The 18,755-nt window shown below is 39.7% G+C and overlaps 1 long non-coding RNA gene across 1 annotated transcript; it reads left to right on the top strand.

Moving 5' to 3' along the window:
• The first annotated feature begins 1,152 nt into the window (after positions 1-1,152).
• Positions 1,153-18,353, top strand: LOC129526655 (uncharacterized). The gene is made up of 3 exons (XR_008671369.2): positions 1,153-1,366; positions 16,873-16,990; positions 17,316-18,353. It is a non-coding gene; the product is annotated as an uncharacterized lncRNA (long non-coding RNA).
• Positions 18,354-18,755: the final 402 nt, after the last annotated feature.

The following is an 18,755-nucleotide window of genomic DNA, read 5'->3' as shown; positions in this document are numbered from 1 at the left end:
CTCTTGTGGCAGTGTTTGCTTGCCATTCATCCAACCCTGACCAGAGGCTTCAAAAGCTGGAGCTCAGCTCTACCCAAAGCATAGTGGATGCTGGGGGACAGGTCTGCCCATGAAATGCCAGGAAACCCTAGAGCTAGGAGAGGTAGCTTAAAGGTCAACATCTGGGCATCAGGGTGCTTCTTAAAGCAAGTGGTGAAAAACACATCTTACCTCTATGTTCTAAAAATTGCTGCCCAAAAATCTTTGTCTTTAATCACCCAATTTTCATTTCAAAGCCAAGTGCTAATAGGATATTAAAATAATATGCATATTACTAACCCAGGCTATTGGCAACTGCTGCTTGCTGCAAGCCCTTGACATTGCCTCCCTGTATCTAACCATGGTTCTGCTTAGTCTGGCTTCCTGCCTTTGGCAATGGCCAGGGTTTGATGGTTCAGAGAAAGGCAAATTGCCTAGTTAATTAAAATCTGTACTTTTAAAAACACTTTTCTCTTATATTGCCAGGCGAAGTTAAATGGGTACAACTTTCTTTTGAAAAGGGCAAAAATAAATTCTGGGCTTAAACATTGTAGATGAAATTGCTGCCTTAAATTCTAAGTTGCAGAAAAATAAAGGCTTATCATGAAAATTGTTATTTAGCTGTAACTGTGGGGGTGTAGGTACAAAGGGATCATTAACCTCCTTTATAAATGGGTATGTCAGGAACTTTGAAGGAAGACCCAGAGTTTGGTGGCCAAATGCCAGTGTGTGTTAAATATTCACAGTGAACTCTTCTCCCTTTGGTAATTGTAATTCTACGTCTGTTTCTAGCCTTTCTCACCTTGGTTATAGCACTCTGCTAGGGTCACATGGATTTCCAAAATCAACTGCAAGGGAGTATTCTGAATTCCTGTTGATAAATAAATTATGTTCCAATTACTGGTGCTTTTCTGAAATGTTACTCAATGAAGGGAAAAAAATTAAGCTCTGTGTCTGTGTTCAAGTAACTAACTCCTCTTGGCAACTCAAAGGAGAGCTTTAGGTAAACAAGTCAAACTATCTTCTTGTTTATACCTTTTTTGGAGAAAAAGTGAGAGTGCTGTAATTTTAAAAAAATTAGAACAGTAACAACGTCATCTTGAATTTACAAAGTGCAGGAGTTCTCAGATCTGTGATTTCAAGTCTTCCAACAACTGTTTTTGGGTGGGAGTAGTCAGGAGTCTGTGCTGTGGTTGAAGCCCAGGTTGGCCGTCGGGAGCTGAAATAGAGGCCAGGACTCCTGGCTCCCCGTCCAGACTCTGAGGACCCAGGAGCCTCCATGGGTACACTCAGAGGCCACACTAGATGCAAAAAGAGCCATTTACAGAGAAGTGAGAGGGTCTCAAAGGTATGTGTTTCAGCATTTAACAAGGAATTTTACCTGGGGGGTGGTATTCATTCAGAACCTGGCTACAAAGCTTGAAGAAAAAAGAGCCAGAACAACTAAGGAAACCTGTGCCTGCCTTAGAAAGGCAATGAGAAGTCTGTTTGTGTCTTTTGCTCACTTTTTAATGAGGTTAATTGCTTTTTGCTTGTTCAATTGTTTAGGTTTCTCATGAACTCTAGATATTAGACCTTTGCTGGATATATAGCTTGCAAATATTTTCTCCCATTTCATAGGTTGTCTGTTTACTCTGTTGATTGTTTCTTTTGTTGTGCAGAAGTTCTTCAGTTTAATTAGGTCCTATTTGCCAATTTTTGTTTTTGTTGCAATTGCTTTTGAGAACTTAGTCATAAATTCTTTCCCAAGGTCAATGCCCAGAATGGTGTTTCGTACGTTTTCTTCTGGAATTCTTATACTTTGTGGCCTTACGTTTAAATCTTTAATCCATCTTGAGTTAATTTTTGTATATGGTGAAAGGAAGGGGATCAGTTTCATTCTTCTGCATATGGATAGCTAGCTATCCCAGCACCATTTATTGAATAAGAAGTCCTTTTCCCATTGCTTATTTTTGTCAACTTTGTTGAAGATCAGATGACATATAAGCAGCCAACAAACATAGAAAAAATGCTCAACATCATAATAATCAGAGAAATGCAAATCAAAACCACAATGAAATACCACCTCACACCAGTCAGAATGGCTATTACTAAAAAAAAAAAAAAAAAAAAAAAAAGACAGATACTGGCAAGGCTGCTGAGAAAAGTGAATGCTTATACACTGCTGGTGGGAATGTAAATTAGTCCAGCCACTGTGGAAAGCAGTTTGGAGATTTCTTAAAGAACTTAAAACAGAGCTACATTTGACCCTGGAATACCATTACTGGGTATTTATCCAAAAGAAAATAAATCATTTTACCAAAAAGACACATGCACTTGTATGTTCAGTGCAGCGCTTTTCACAATAGCAAAGACAGAATTAACCTAGGTGTCCATCAGCAGTGGATTGGATAAAGAAAATGTGTTATATATACACCATGGACTACTACACGGTCATAAGAATAATGAAATAATGTTATTTGAGAAACATGGATGCAACCTAAGTGAAGTAACCCAGAGATAGAAAACCAAATACCACATGTTCTCACTGATAAGTGGGAGCTAAACACTGGGTACTCATGGACATAAAGATGGCAGCAGTAGACCCTGGAGGCCACAAGAATGGGGAGAGAGGGAAGGAGACAAGGGCTGAAAAACTACCTATTGGGTACTATGCTCACTACCTGGGTGATGAGATCATTCATATCTCAAACCTTAGCATCACACAATATACCCACTTAACAAACTTGTACGTGTAACCCATGAATCTAAAATAAAAGTTAAAATTATTTTAAAAAGAAGAAAGGCAATGACATGCAACAATAAGCAGTCAGACTGATATTCACCCCATACCCTGACAACTCCCTTCATTTATTCTCAATCACACTTGGGGTGCTTCTGCAGGGAGGGAATGGAGGAGGTTTAGCTCTTGGGACCACTTTCTGTGTCTGTGACTATAGATTATAATGTTAATTTCTGGTTTGGTTTTTTGGGGGGTAGGGGGAGAAATTATTTTTCTTTAATTTTTCCTCCTCTCTAGAGCAAAGCTGTTTTTCTCTCATTCTTTTTAAATAATTTCATTGTCAATGAAAACACAAAAGAGAGTTGAAAGCAATTCAAAATAGGGAATTTTCCACTGGGGAGAAATCAGGGAATAGCATAAAAGGGCTTCTTGCCCTTTTCTTCAAATTCCATATTCATATTAACAGCAAAAATGGATGGTTGGGGGGCAGCCGTCTGCATCTGTTTTGAATCATCCTTGTTTCCAGGCCTCAGTCTCTTCCCACACTTCTCCAAACTGTCATCAGGTTTAATGGCACGGCAGCCTTTGGCACTGCACTCCACCCTCAGAGACCAGTCAGAACTCTCAGTGGCCCTGAGTGCTAGACCTTGGAATTGGAACCATCTTAGAGATCATCTGGTCTTGGAATTTCTTTACCCCCTTCTTTAATAACTTGGATTGAACATTTATAGAACGCTTACTATGCACCAAGGAATGTTTTAAGTAGTTTATATATATTAGCTCATTCATTCATCACACAGCCCTATCAAGTAGGCACCATTATCCCCATTTACAGATGAAAAACTGGGGCACAGAGAGGCTGAGTCATTGACCAGGATGGCCTTCTACAGGGTGGCAGAGCTGCCTTTCCTCGTTACACATTCTGCATTCCAGCCAAACGTGCTGTAGGCTCTAGGTCTCCATCTTAGGCCTCTGCTCACTCCTGTTCCTTTTGCCCGGAAAGCCTCCACATCTGGTCCCTCCCCTAAACTCTGCATTGTCCAAATCCTATATAGCCTTCAAAATGAAGGGCGGATTCTGTCTCCTCCAGGGAGCGAGTCCTAATTGCCTTTAGCTAGGGTCAATCTCCTTATGCTGAAATAGCGAAGTACTTCCATTGTACTGTGTGGCATGTGCCATATTCTGCCCTGCATTCTAGTTATGTATGCATATATTTCATTTTTTTAAACATAAGATAAGCTCTCTATGGTAGAATGCATGTGTGATGATCTCCCAGCTCCCATATCACCTAGTGCATTCTGTGGCACACATTAGATAACGTCTGTTGCTGTATTTACCACATGGTACAAAAAATGTGTGAATGAATATGCACATGATAGGTAACATTGCTTCATGAGCAAATGCCCTCTTTCACACATTGTAATCAGGCTCCTATAAAATTGCATATTTATAAAATGAATATTTACATGTGTTAGTTAAAGGCGATGCAGTTTTTCCTAAGTGGGGAGGCATCTGTGCGATGTATAAACTTGCAACAACAGAGCAGCAGATCTGAGGACCCCATGTATACATGCGGGGTGCTGTCTGCCTTGGATGAGCTGGTCATTGCATGGCTTCTCTGCATGCTCTTGTGTGAAAGACAGCTTTTCTCTTGAGTCTCTACACTATCATTGCTCTTTCTGGGCCCATGAACTTTTGAACCAGGCGGTGGGGCTCTGCTCAGAGTAACTCTCACCCACCAATGTGTCCACACTGCAAGTGGTATTCACAGGCCACAGAAGCGTCACTGCTTAACCATGAGCCTTGAGACTCAGCCACAGCTCAGGCCACCACCCTCAGGATGCAAAACACTTCCTCCCATATATAAAGCTACACAAAGTCATTATTGATGACACTCAGCCACATGGGTAAACTTACGAAGGAGTACACTTTTTCTAATTTTCATGTAAGTAACAGAGAAACAATCAGGCAGAGAGAGCAATGAACACAAAATATTTTGATCTGATCATTTGACAGGGTCTTAGATAGTAAGTATCAGCTTATAATAGAATTTAAATCACCTCCCAACCTCAGGCTTACACGGTTCACAGTGCCATATTCCCTGAAATCAGTAATGTGAGGGTGCTTGATTCTGGCTATGTATCAGATTTCCTGTGGAATTTCACACATACCCACATACACACACACACACACACACACACCAGGCTCTCCTCTTGGAAATTCCACAATTCCAAAAAACTGCATAGTTCATTCTGATGTGAAGCATGGGTTGAGAATTACTGTGACCAAATGAGACACAAAAATAATAGGTCACTCAGTCCCAGGCTGTGTCTTTTGCTGTTGCTGCTTTTTAATCAAAAAGGCTAGAGAGGCATCTCAGTGGGAACATTAGTTCTGCAAGTGACAAGACTTACAATATTTCATAACTATAGAAAACAGCGGGTGGCTATGATTTCAACAGCAGAAGTAAAACATTTTTCCATAAGCACAAACCAAAATATGTAAAACCCTACATACCCCAAAGAAGAGGAAAAATAAATTCAAGATTGTGAAACTTATATTCTGTTTACATTAGAATACCATTAATTAATTATTGATAATAGTTTAGTTTTAAAATAAAACCAGAATGGAGAAGACTCATTATTGCCTGAGACTCTAAGGAAGGCAAACTGTTGTTTACTGAAAAATTTAATGAACCATAGTCTATAGCCATATGGAAAAGCTAGTACATTATATTTTACAGCATGTAATTGACCTACAATATTATCTTCAATTCATCCTCATTAATTGGCTTTTCCATGAAACAGAAGGGCTTCCCGTTGCCATCTTTGATTTGGCAGATGTGGCTGGATTTCATGCTGTCAGGGTTCACCCTATGTACTCCCCTATAGATGTTCTTTTTCTTTCTGACACTTCACTCACTCCAGAGATGAGCCTTCACACTGTTAACAATACTTTCATATCCCTGTCTGCCCTGGAAATAGATTTTGGTCTCTACCTTTCCAACATAATCAAAGTTTACCAGTCCCATGTTCCTTGATTTCAGAGTATCCTGTTTCCCAGACTCTGTTAAGGAAATGCTAAAGTGTTTTGTAGAATAATCTGAGAAAATGGGATCTAATAACAAAATACATCATATTTCCAGGGTACAGATTTGAGTTCAAAGGGATCTTCTGCCAATAATGCCTTAGCCTAAAAGTGGTACTCTGAAAGTCAGAATTCCAGGCACTCAGAGTTAGGGGACTGATGCAGCTTTGGCAAGATGGGTCGCTCTCAAATCACATTGCTTAAGCATCTACTTAGTCCACCTATTCCAAGAGTTTTGGCTCATTGATCCATGTGGTCTCCTAGCACAGAACGGGATGAGAACTACAGGCTCCCTCCTTTGGTGTCTAGCACAATCCAGGACTCCCTACCCCTTCTGTTGAGGCTGAGTATCCAGGGTTAACCCAACAGCTCATCATTCTTTATTTCTCTTCTATGCAAGTTCTGACAATTTTCCTGAAGGCACCATCTCCAACGGAAGGAACAAATATCCAAAGCAGCCAATTTTGCTCTTGCTTAACAATTCTGGCCAGAGTCTTGCCACCGGTAAATAACAGGGACTCTTCCTGCTTTATTTCCCATTTCCAAGCACAGTGAGGAGTTGGGTCCCTGGGGTGGACAAGGGTTAACACATGTACTCATGGCCGGGTGTGGTGGCTCATGCCTGTAATCCCAGCACTTTGGGAGGCCAAGGCAGGTGGATTGCCTAAGGTCAAGAGTTCTAGACCAGCCTCACCAACATAGTGAAACCCCATCTCTACTAAAATACAAAAATTAGCCAGGCGTGGTGGCTCACACCTGTAATCTCAGCACTTTGGGAGGCCGAGGCAGGTGGATCACTTGAGGTCGGGAGTTCGAGACCAGCCAGACCAACATGGAGAAACCCCATCTCTACCAAAAAATATAAAATTAGCCGGGCGTGGTGGCACATGCCTCTAATCCCAGCTACTGGGGAGGCTGAGGCAGGAGTATCACTTGAACCTGGGAGGCAGAGGTTGCCGTGAGCCAAGATCGCACCATTGCACTCCAGCCTGGGCAACAAGAGTGAAACTCCATCTCAAAAAAATAAATAAATAAATAAATAAATATAAAATACAAAAATTAGCTGGGTGTGGTGGTGCACACCTGTAATCCCAGTTACTTGGGAGGCTGAGGCAGGAGAATTGCTTGAACCCAGGAGGTGGAGGTTACAGTGAGCCGAGATCGTGCCACTGCACTCCAGTCAGGGTGACAGAGCAAGACTTCATCTCAAAAACAAACAAACAAAGCATGTACTCATTTCTTGTTCTTAGTAAATCTCTGGAGGGGGTATAAGAAATGTCGTGAGTTCATCTAGGTTCCATCAGTAATTCACTGTGGCATTCCCATTTCACACACCCTGTTCTGTTGTCTCTCTGAGTATATCTGTAAATGCCAAGCCGTTTGGTCTTACTTTTGCTTCAGAAAGTAGGGGGATTCTATTCTTGGAAAGGAGAAATGAAAATTTTGTAGAGTTGGGGGGTGGTTCATATATATATACATATATATGTGTGTGTGTATGTATATATAGATATATGTGTGTATATATATATACACATAACATATTTCAAATTGCCATCTTCAATTTTGTACTTACTATATCAAAGTAGTCTGGTATCCAGAAACAGGAGTCAGGGTTTACCTAGATTATTCTCTTTGAGAATGAAGCCCACGAACTCCAGCAGAGAAGACAGAATCAAAACAGCTGGATTCGTCATTAGGAAGCACAAGTTCACCCCTGTCTGGCACAGTCATGTGCTCACTACAGTCTCACAAGGCTGAGGGCAGAGGATGTGAAGCAAGACCGTTCAGAGGCACAGGAATATACGTGCAGCAGCCAACTGTCTGCTGGTAGTGACACAGCTTGCTCTGCTGACATTCATTTGTCTGTTGTCACAGGTACAATTCAGTAATCTGGCAAGTAAGTTTTTATTTTAAAAGCTGTGAGAGGGGAGCTAAAAATTCTAGATATATTTTGAAATTAGGATTTATTTGTCTTTGCTTCCACTTATTCACATTCTTCAGGAAAAGGTGAATGCTAAAATCTAAGAAGAAAGTCAGCATGTTTCTTTGGCTGCATTAGAGGCTACATTACAAATACCCTCTCTTTGTCAGAAGGGAAATCTGGAGCTGTTCGCTAGGGCAGTGTTGTAGAGTCCCTTGCCTACTCTCCTCACCCACATGACTTCCCTCTGCAGGTGCAGATATGTTAACATCCCATCAGTTACACCAAGGGCCCTGCAATGAAATGCAGCTCGTCAGGATGCCATAAAAAATAAGAAGGTGGTTTAGGTAAAAACTACAAAAGGCATTGTTTACTAAACTGAGTGACAAAATAACATCACATAACCATCAGCTCTGCCTATATCCCTTTCCTCCCACATCAAAGACTGAGCTGACTCAGATAGGGAAGCCTTAAAAATAGGTGCTACAATGAGGAATGCACAGGTTTTGTCTTTCATTGCACTTCATATATTTTTAATAAAGGACATATATTTAAAAAATCATTTGTAAGATATTTTGTTAATTTTAAATGAACATTTAAAAATAGAAATTGTGGCTTCTATAAAAATCAGAACTTTGCTTTTGATATGTACATACAGATTAAAAATTTAACCCTATTTGCTGTAATCTAAAGAAATGTGTTAAGACTCTCAGGCTGAATTACAGTTACGATGGAAACCAAAACATGTAACCATTATGATTTAGGAGCCTCTAGATTCTCAATAATTTGTTGTTTGAAGAAGGGAAATTAAATTTTTAATTAAATGAGTAGAACACAAGTAATTTTACAGGAAATTTATTACATCGTGTTCAAATGTCATCTAATATGTTCCTTGATGCTCTTTGGGTAATTTTTTCAGCAACTGCTGGCAAGTTTTTGAGAGATAGGTTAGAATATTTATTGAGCACCTACTACTTATATAAACACTGTACAGGGCTCCAGGGATGGGAAGGATAACATATAAATACATCGTTTCTATACACGAGAAATTTTAGTTTAGTTCCGATAATTTTTGAAACACACACAATAACCCAAATGCCTTTACAGAGCTATAGTTCAGCAACAAGGCATCCTAACCATATTTTGATCAAAGGACTCTGAACCGAGGACAGAGAGAGCCAGTCAAAGGGGTCTAAAACTCTCAATGGAGCTGAATTTTAAACCAAGCTTTTTTGTAAATCACAATTTCCTCTCTGATCACAAAAGCAACGTGTGCTAATTGTCGAACATTTGAAAATATGAAAATTTCAGAAAAGAAAATTAAAACCAGCTGTAATTCCAACTCCTATATTAACTTTTTGGTGTATTTGTAATAGTAACTTTTTTCCTATGGAGTATATATAGGTATGGGCAGTTGTCACTTTGCACGATAGTGTGAGACTGCAAAAATGACCACGAAAGCTAGAATCATGCAAAGTGATCTTAACAATCAGTGGAGAAAATCCAATTGTTCTGTAACCTTTAAAATTATTTTGTCATTAAACTCTCTTACTGTTGTTTATAAACGTATAAGAAAATAAAAAATAGTGGCCGGATGTGGTGGCTCACACCTGTAATCCCAGCACTTTGGGAGGCCAAGGAGGGTGGATCACGAAGTCAGGAGTTTGAGACCAGCCTTGCCAACATGGTGAAACCCCGTTTCTACTAAAAACACAAAAGTTAGCTGGGCATGGTGGCGCACACCTGTAATCTGAGCTAATTGGGAGGCTGAGGCAGGAGAATTGCTTGAACCCAGAAGGCAGAGGTCACAGTGAGCTGAGATTGCGCCACTGCACTCTAGCCGTCTTGGCAAAACAAAGAAAAGAAAAAACAGTAAAATTAATCTTTAGTACTCTGAATTTAAAATATAGAAATGTTGAGAATTAAAGTGTTTTATTTCTTTGTAAAAAACTTACCAGAAATAGTTTGAATAATGCTGGTCTATCTTTCATTGTACAACTTATAATGTGGACCAAGCATCTTTTTTGCATTGTCATACTTCTAAGTCTGGATCAGCTTCCAGCACTTTGTCCTTTGTACTTTCAATTAGGTGAACTATCTCTGATAGTTCCTTTAATGTAAAGTTTTTTGTTTGTTTGTTTGTTTGTTTGTTTTTTGCCAGCATCACTTCTTCTGTGTGTTTTCAACACCACCACATACTTCCAGAAGGGCTGCCTTCACCTAATTTACACAAAGACGCAGTATGGACTGGCCTTGGCCCTGATCAACATGATGGATTCTCACCACAGCCCTCAGAGGTGACAGAGAAGTTCTGATTGCTCCAATTTTATACTAAAACAAAACAAAACAAAATGAACCAAAAAAAACCCCACAGCAGCTGCCATTGGGTCAGTGATTTATCTAAGCTGAGAATGAATTGGTGAGATAAAGATGCAGTTGAGGAAGATATTAGAATCCAGGCTGAGCAGGTTTCATTTGAAGAAGGCAACAGGGGACTGCGAGGTATATATAAATCAGGCTACACATTAACTTCCACAGAGTAAAACAGTAAGTCACAGCTGTCCACCTGGAAGAGATTGCTCTGGGCAGCTTGATGCCTTCCAACCAGTTAAATTATTTCTTCTCCAAAACTTTGGTCACTTTTTGCATTTGGATCAGATCTTTGGAGACATCTCCATTTTCCTTGAGGAGTAAATATACAGCCACCAGGATTTTAAAAAAGTGAGTCTGAAAGCAAATATCCCTTCACCTCACTGTCTTTTGTAATTGAACTTTACAGACCCCTTTTAGAGAGTTGTAATTACTGTTGTTACTCTTCTGAGAGTATCTGGGCCTAGGATTTTTCTGAGTTCTAAGCCACACGGTCTGTACTCTTACTTGACAGAGAAATGCTGTTGCATAAACCGGATCCTTCAGCTATTAGGGACTCAGAGGTTTAACTTTCCTGGGTGAATTTAGCATTTCTTCTTGGATTTACAAGCTTTAGAGGAACACTTGTAAAAAAAAAAAAAATTGCTGGGTACAAACCAATTAATCCTGCCTCCAAAAATAGCCAAATGATATTGGTAGGCGTTTAAAAACAAAAACAAACCAAAAAAATCGAAGAGGCTGCCTCTGAGAAATACAACTTGAAAAATAGTTGTCTGGTAAAACATCTGGAAAAATCTAAACATCATTCTGCCTCTTTGCAGTGTCATGACACTCTCGGAGAGTCCTTCCTTGTAGGTAAAAAATGTTTTCAATTTATTGGGAATTACAAACCTATTTTTTTCTATATTTTTAGACAAGGTGAGAAATCCAACATTAACAAAACTTTTTAAAAAATTCTCACTTACCTGATTTTTTTTTTTTTTTTTTTGAGTTTCGCTCTTGTTGCCCAGGCTGGAGTGCAGCAGCGCGATCTTGGCTCACCGCAACCTCCGCCTCACAGGTTCAAGCAATTCTCCTACCTAAGCCTCCTGCGTAGCTGGAATTACAGGTGCCTGCCACCACGCCCCACTAATTTTTGTATTTTTAGTAGGACGGGGTTTCCCCATGTTGGCCAGGCTGGTCTCGAACTCCTGACCTCAGGTGATCCACCCGCCTCAGCCTCCCAAAGCACTGGGATTACAGGCGTGAGCCACCATGCACAGCCTCATTTACGTGATCATTTATTGATATCTGGACTAACTTGTGTTCTATGGAACTTGTTTTAAGAAATGCTGGACCATGGTCATGGACACAATTGGTTATGCACAGCTAACTCTACTTGACCTCAGAGCTACTTCCTGTCCCCAACTCCAGAACCAGAGGGGTAGTAACAGAAAATGAGCCAGGAATGATCAGCCTCTCTGGCTGAGGCTGGCAGTAGCATTTTCATCCCTCAGTGGAGAGTGTTTCGTGTATGTGAAATGAGGAGTGTGAGGCCAAGCAGATGGGGCTCTGTTCTCCCTCACCCTTCTTCAACCCAAGCAGATCTGCTTTGATCTGCCTTAGATGTTGCAGTTTCTTGCAAGGTTTCATTAGAAAAATAAAAAAAGATTCCATCAGCAAAAAAAGAAAAAAGAAAACAACAACAACAACAACAAAACCAAAAACAAAAACCCAGCCAAAACAAAACAATAGTGGGTGGTGGTGTTTAAAACCTGTACATGGAGCAAAAATCTAGGAGTGATAAATACTCTCTAGGACCTTCTATAGTCACTTATCCTCTGGTTTTCCCATCTGTAAAATGGGATTGATAATGCTGTGGGGACTACAAACTCTTTTTGGAAAAGAATGAAAGCTTGCTGCATACTTAATTCAAGGTAGAATGTGAGCAGGTAGAGAAGGACATGAAGGAAAGTAAATATTTTTCATTTTTCAGCTCTCCATCATCTGAATCCCCTTCCCATTATCAACTGTGAGGTAGAAGGTCAACTGCATGTTCCCATGGGTGTTTAATTTCAGAGTGAGTGACCCAGAGAAGCCTGGACAGTTTAGGGCTCGTGGTGGTCATGGTGCAGCCACCGCTCAGTGACACGGCATCAGCCGTGGCGCATAGTCCCCAGAAATGGCAGTGACCAAGCCACACTGTTCATGTGGCATGAGACTTTATGAGTTTCCTTTGTCCCCTGTGTGGGTTTTGTGTCTGATTCTCTGGCCTTCCCATGAGTCTGTGAGCCTCTCTTTGTTCTTTGATTTAATGCTTTACAGTTTAAGTTAGCCAGAATTATTTCAAGTGAGAACTGTTAGGCATAGATGGTGGCATATCAGAGTGTGAGGCTGGGGCAGCCTGGGGTGGAAGTCATTTTAGGAGATCTAAAACTCTCCTCATGGGAGCATTCAAGCTGATCACTAAAATTTGTCTCAAAGGGAATGGGAGAACCATGTTCCCTGTTTGGGTCATGTTCCTGTAGATGTAGAAGATATTTCAGCAGGGGAGGGTATTTCTGCTCCTTGTATTTATAATTTATAATTTTCCTACATAATCAAGTAGAGACTTGCAGAACACCTATTTTTCTTTTAAACTTCTCTCTCTGCTAGTTTTGTTAGGATCTAATAAAAATTCATCTTTTAACAAGTTAATGGGTGCAGCACACCAACATGGCACATGTATACATATGTAACAAACCTGCACATTGTGCACATGTACCCTAAAACTTAAAGTATAATAATAATAAAATTAAAAAAAAAAACAAAGATTAACAGAAAACAAAACAACAAAAAAACTCCCAGCATATACATTGAGTCATTTGCAGGTTTGGGAGCGGGGGCAATGCTTTTTTGTATTAGGATAAAAGGAAGCTTTCATTTTAAATGTCTATATCACTTAAAGTTTGCAATACATATTTATTACTTTCAACAGTGAAAAAAAATTACAAGAGAGAATATGAAGTAGCACAGTAATACAGACTATAGTAATGCCAGAGAACATAATGAAAACGAAAGAAAATATGGGGGAAAAATAGCTAAAATCCTAATCCAAACAGCGCTTGACTCTCAGGGGTCAGGGGAGTTCATTTCCATCGTGCTGTAACCCTAAACTTTTTCTTGTTCTATTGAATGCACAGAACAGTGATAAGAACATCATTGCCAATAACGTCAGTAGGAAGGACCCTCAAGGTTACTTTCATGGACAGGGACCACTTGTTTCTTTTTCATATTTTAATTTTATACTTAAGCATTTTTACAGTTAATGCAGCTTAGCTATTCAAAGCAAAACACTGAAAATGTCTAGATGGGTCTGCACAACCCCACAAACAGATAGGTTTTGTCCCGGCCTTTTTATCAGCTCTTAGTAAGATTACACAAGAAAGCATCCCCATCCCAGTGAAAACGCCCTCTAGATCACCCAGATCAAAAGCAGCAGATATCAAGCACACACAAATGCAGCTCAAAACACCTTACTCAACCACACCCCCACGGGAAACAGCAGTGATAAATCTTTAATAATAAACGAAAGTTTAACTAAGCTATACCAATATTTAGGGCTGGTCAATTTCGCACCAGCCACTGTGGCCATACAATTAACCCAAGTTAATAAAACTTGGCATAAAGAGTGTTTAAGGTCTGCCCTCAATAAAGCTAAACTCCATCTAAGAGGAGGTGACACTCAGAGGTGTCACCGCTATCTCATCTGTATTTTCAGAGAAGCCACCTCAATCTACTACTAAAATTTAGCTGCAGGTATAAAAATAGACACATAGATCAATGGAACAGAATAGGGAACCCAGAAATAAAGCCACGTACCTAACAACCAACTGATCTTTGGCAAAGTCATCAAAAATGTATACTGGGAAAATGACACCCTATTCAACAAATGTTGCTGGAAAAATTGCATAGCCACATGCAGAAGAATAAAACTGGACCCATACCTCTCACCACAGAAAAAGATGAACTTGGGCCAGGAGTGATGGCTCATGGCCATAACCCCAGCACTTTGAGAGGCCAAGGCAGGAGGTTCGCTTGAGCCCAGGAGTTTAAGACCAGCCTGGGCAACATGGCAACATGGCGAGACTCTGTCTCTAAAAAAGTTTTTTTTTAAAAATTAGCTGAGTGTGGTGGTGCATGCCTGTGGTCCCAGCTACTTAGGAGATGGAGGCAGGAGGATTGCTTGAGTCCAGGAGGTTGAGGCTTCAGTGAGCCATGTTCATGCCACTGCACTCCAGCCTGGGTAACAGTGCAAGATGCCATGTCCAAAATAATGATAATAATAATAATAATAAGATAAAGTAAAGACCTAAACATAAGACATGAAACTATAAAAATCCTAGAAGAAAACCCAGGAAATATTCTTCTGGACATTGCCCAAGGCAAATAATTTTTTAGCAAGTCCTCAAAAGCAAATGCAACAAAACCAAAAATAGACAAATGAGAGTTAATTAAATTAAAAGGCTTCTGCACAGCAAAAAGAAACAATCAAGAGAGTAGACGGACTACAGTATGGGAAAAATATTTGCAAACTATGGATCCAACAAAGGGCTAGTACCCAGAATCCGTAAGGAATTCAAACAGCTCAAGAAGAAAAACAACCCCTTTAAAAAGTGGGCAAAGGACATCAACAGGCATTTTTCAAAAGAAGTCATAGATGTGGCCAACAAACATATGAAAAAATGTTCAACATCACTAATCACCAGAGACGTGCAAATTGAAACCACATTGAGGTATCATCTTATACCAGTCAGAATGATTATTGTTAAAAAGTCTAAAAGCAACAGAAGTTGGTGAGGTTGTGGAGAAAAGGGAATGATTATACATTGTTGGTGGGAATGTAAATTAGTACAACCTTTACAGAAAACAGTATGGAGATTTCTCAAAAACTTAGGACAGACCTACCATTTAAACCAGCAATCCCATGACTGGGTGTATACCCAAAAGGAAAGAAATTATTATATCAAAAAGACACCTGCATTGTATATTTACTGCAGTATTATTCACAATAGCAAAATCATGGAATCAATCCAAGTACCCATCAACAAAGGTTTGATAAAGAAAATGTTATATATATATATACACATACATACATACCATGGCATACTATTCAGCCATAAAAAGAATAAAATAATGTCTTTTGCAGCAACATGGATGGAACTAGAAGCCATTATCCTAAGTGAAATGACTCAGAAACAGAAAGTCAAATATTGCATATTCTCACTCACAAGTGGGAGGTAAATAATGGGTATACATGAACATACAGAGAGAAATAATAGACATTGGAGACTATGAAAGGTGAGAGGGTGGGAATTGGGCGAGGGGTTAAAAATTACCTATTTTATAAAGTTTATAACCTTTAATCCTTACAACATGCAGGATAGGTATTCCTATCTTATAGATGAGGAAACCAAGACTCAGTTGTTATTTGATCTAAAGTCACATAGCTCATAAATGTGAAACCTGGATTTGAACCTAGGTTCAGCTGCCTCTCAAGTCTTTGCTTTTAATCCCTTCTTGGTCTTGCTTCAGAAGCAGATAATTTATAATCTGCTAAATCTGATATTTCTTGGGTAAACTGTTAAATTGTAAACACTTAAATTGGGTAAACACTTAAATTGTAGTCTCATCACAATTTCAGGTTGTGAGATTGCATAAAAAAGGAGAAAGCGGTCACTCCCTCCCTCCGCTGGGACAAATTTAAGTCGTATGTGGATATGTATGAAGGTGAAAGATGGTTTACTGGGGAGAGACTCAGATGTGGTGAGGAACTGGGGGCCTAGGATAGCTTTGCTGGAGAAACAGGAGGAGCTTCTAGGGGCGAAAATAACACGCTAATGTTAAAATAGCAGTCACAGGAACAGCGTGCCTGGTGGAAAGGAAGAACTCCATCTTGCCAGGCTGTCCTAGAGACAGAACGCCCTGAAACTATAATGCAGCAAAGGGGAATGATAGGATGGCAACAATGACAGCTACTGTGTATTGAGTGTTCACTACGTGCAAGGACCATTCCAAGGGCTTTATGTGTATTAACTCATTTAATATTCACATTCTTGCTAGAAGATAAGCACTGATCACAATATCTTTTTATGAATGAGGAAACTGAGCCACAAAGAATTAATTCTAAAAAGAATTAAATTTGCCCAAGTCACAGAAGCGTTGTAGAACCAGAATTCAAATTTAGGCCATTTGCCTTCAGAGCTTATACCCTTTACCACTATAATTTACAGACTCTGAGGAAAGTGAACACGTATGAAGCTGATTGGCAGCGAAAGAAACTAAGAAAAGGAAAGGACAGGATGGAGCCTAATGGATATTAAAGCAAAACTGAGTTAAATTTCATCTCAGTGTTGACAAGGACTTGCTCACATGCTGATGATGGTGGCAACTGATTAATGGAAAAATTGCAAAGGGCCTTGGAATGTGATCATCATGTTACACAAGGTTCCACACAGAAGTAATTATAATAAAGCCAACTCCCTCTCACAGGTACCAAACCTGAACTGATGCTGTCTATGCCCAAGTGGTACCATTGCCCAATTTCCCTATTTCTGCCAAAGCTATGCCAGCTTGGAAGCAACTTAGCTCCTTTATTATTGATATCCTATCATGCTTTCTCAATCGTCTCTGGAAAATTCTACTATTTTCACTGAGCCCAGTGTACCTCTTGTACTTCACTTGGATTTTGCAATAATGCCTCACAGGTCACCTGCCTCTTGTCTCTCCCTTCCAGGCTGAACCAAATGCCTCTGCCAGGAGAATCTTTCAGAGTGTCCTGGAACATTGGAAATAGGCTTAAAGCTTAAATGATGAATCAGAAGAGTTATGCTGTATTCTAATGCTGCCACTAGGTGAGTGACACTGGGAGTCATTTCAACCCTCTAGATCTTTAGATTCTACAAATATAAAAGGAGGAGTTGACATTGATGCTCTCTAAGGTCCTTCTAGTGTTATAAGTATATGAATGCACTAATGAATGAATTCCTTGCTTGTATACCTGCCTATGGATTTCTGTTTCAAACTTTAAACCTGGTGTTCAAGGCTCTATATAAAAGTTTTCTCACACCATTTTATAAGATGGCTATTCCTCCTATCATGTCTTATTCATTTCTAAACCCCAGCTTCTCTTTCTGCTATTCTTGCTTCCTAAAACGTCCAATTCCATCCTCTTCACAGCTCAAACCTTAGGCCATCATCAAGGTTCTGCACCAGAACCAAGTTGTCCACCGACAGCTTTCCTGAGTGACTTCGGGCTGCACTATTGTAATTCTTCAGAAAGTGTATACACATGGTAGCCAAAGAGCCTGGGCCCTGGAGCCGGACCACCTGGAGTCAAATCCTAGCTCTGCTACTTAGGAGCTGCTGGTTAGTTAACCTTTCTATGGCTCAGATTCACCGTGTGTAAAATGGATTGTAAGAGTGGCTACTTGGTAAGATTGTTGTGAAGTTTAATATATGTGTTAATATATGAAAACACATGGAAGAGCTCCAGGTACATAGTAAGTGCTCTGTAAATATCATCTATTATTATTATTGCAACTACATTTCACACGTTTTAAATAAATCTTAGGAATTAAATTGTTTCGTGCATGTAGATAATGTCTCCCCAAGTAAACAGCAAGGATCTTCACTATTTTCTATGATTTTATGTCCTGGCAAGGGAATTCAAAGCATTACAGCAGCTATTCCTAAACAAACAAACAAACAAACCTATTCTAAACAAACACCTGAAGACAGTAAGGGAGGCCTTACCTGGTGCACTGCAACTTTAAACCATTTTAGTTTATTTTAGGCAAATAAAGAGAATTATGACACAAATAAACATAATAAAGACCCTGCAGCTGCAGCCACTGGCTTCTCCTTAATGTCTTGGTTTCTTTCTGACTCTTTGTAGATGAATTCTAAGAGTTGGGAATGAGAATTTCTAATGGATTTACTGACACTACTTTATATAATTCAATACATAATAAAATGAAAATCTTTTGAAAATGCATATGAGTGCCATCATGTTGAGGCAGTTATTGCAGGAAAGGCGAGAAAGTAAAAACTATGTGTGGAATAAAAGGATAAAATATTCTTATTTCATCAGCTTACCTTTTGACTCCTTTATATTGTGAGTTCCAAATATGGTCAAGATGAAATGTGTTTATTTTGCCTTGAACCTTCTCACTAATGTACCAAAGGGACATTTCATGAAAGCTAAGAAGTACGAATTTCCAATAAAGCAACCAAGCTCCCTTAAGAAGTGCTCCAGAAGGAAAATTTCTCATCATTTTGTTGTATTTCTCACCACTAAGTCAAACCAACTGCCAATGCCAAGTTGGACAGGAAGGGTGTCATGACATCAAATATTACATTCCACTGGCAGTGAGATGACCATTATGTTTCTCAGAGCAAGCATGGCTTCATAAGCCGGTTCCTGTTTGCAAGTTGATCTCATGGGTGATCCAGATAAGTGCATACTGCAGCAGCAGTGTGGGCTAGTGGGAAGGCTTGTAGCTTCCTAATGATTCTGCATAGCCTTTGGAAGCCATGGTGGGTCTGGAGCCATAAAATGGTGTGGTTACAATACTAGAGGTGAAAATACAGCAAAACTCCAAAGTAATGTGGACTAAA

The sequence above is a fragment of the Gorilla gorilla genome, chromosome 15 (assembly GCF_029281585.2).
Source record: "Gorilla gorilla gorilla isolate KB3781 chromosome 15, NHGRI_mGorGor1-v2.1_pri, whole genome shotgun sequence".
Lineage (NCBI taxonomy): Eukaryota > Metazoa > Chordata > Mammalia > Primates > Hominidae > Gorilla > Gorilla gorilla.
The sequence above is the reverse complement of the archived record's forward strand: the minus strand, read 5'-3'. Positions and strand labels throughout refer to the sequence as shown.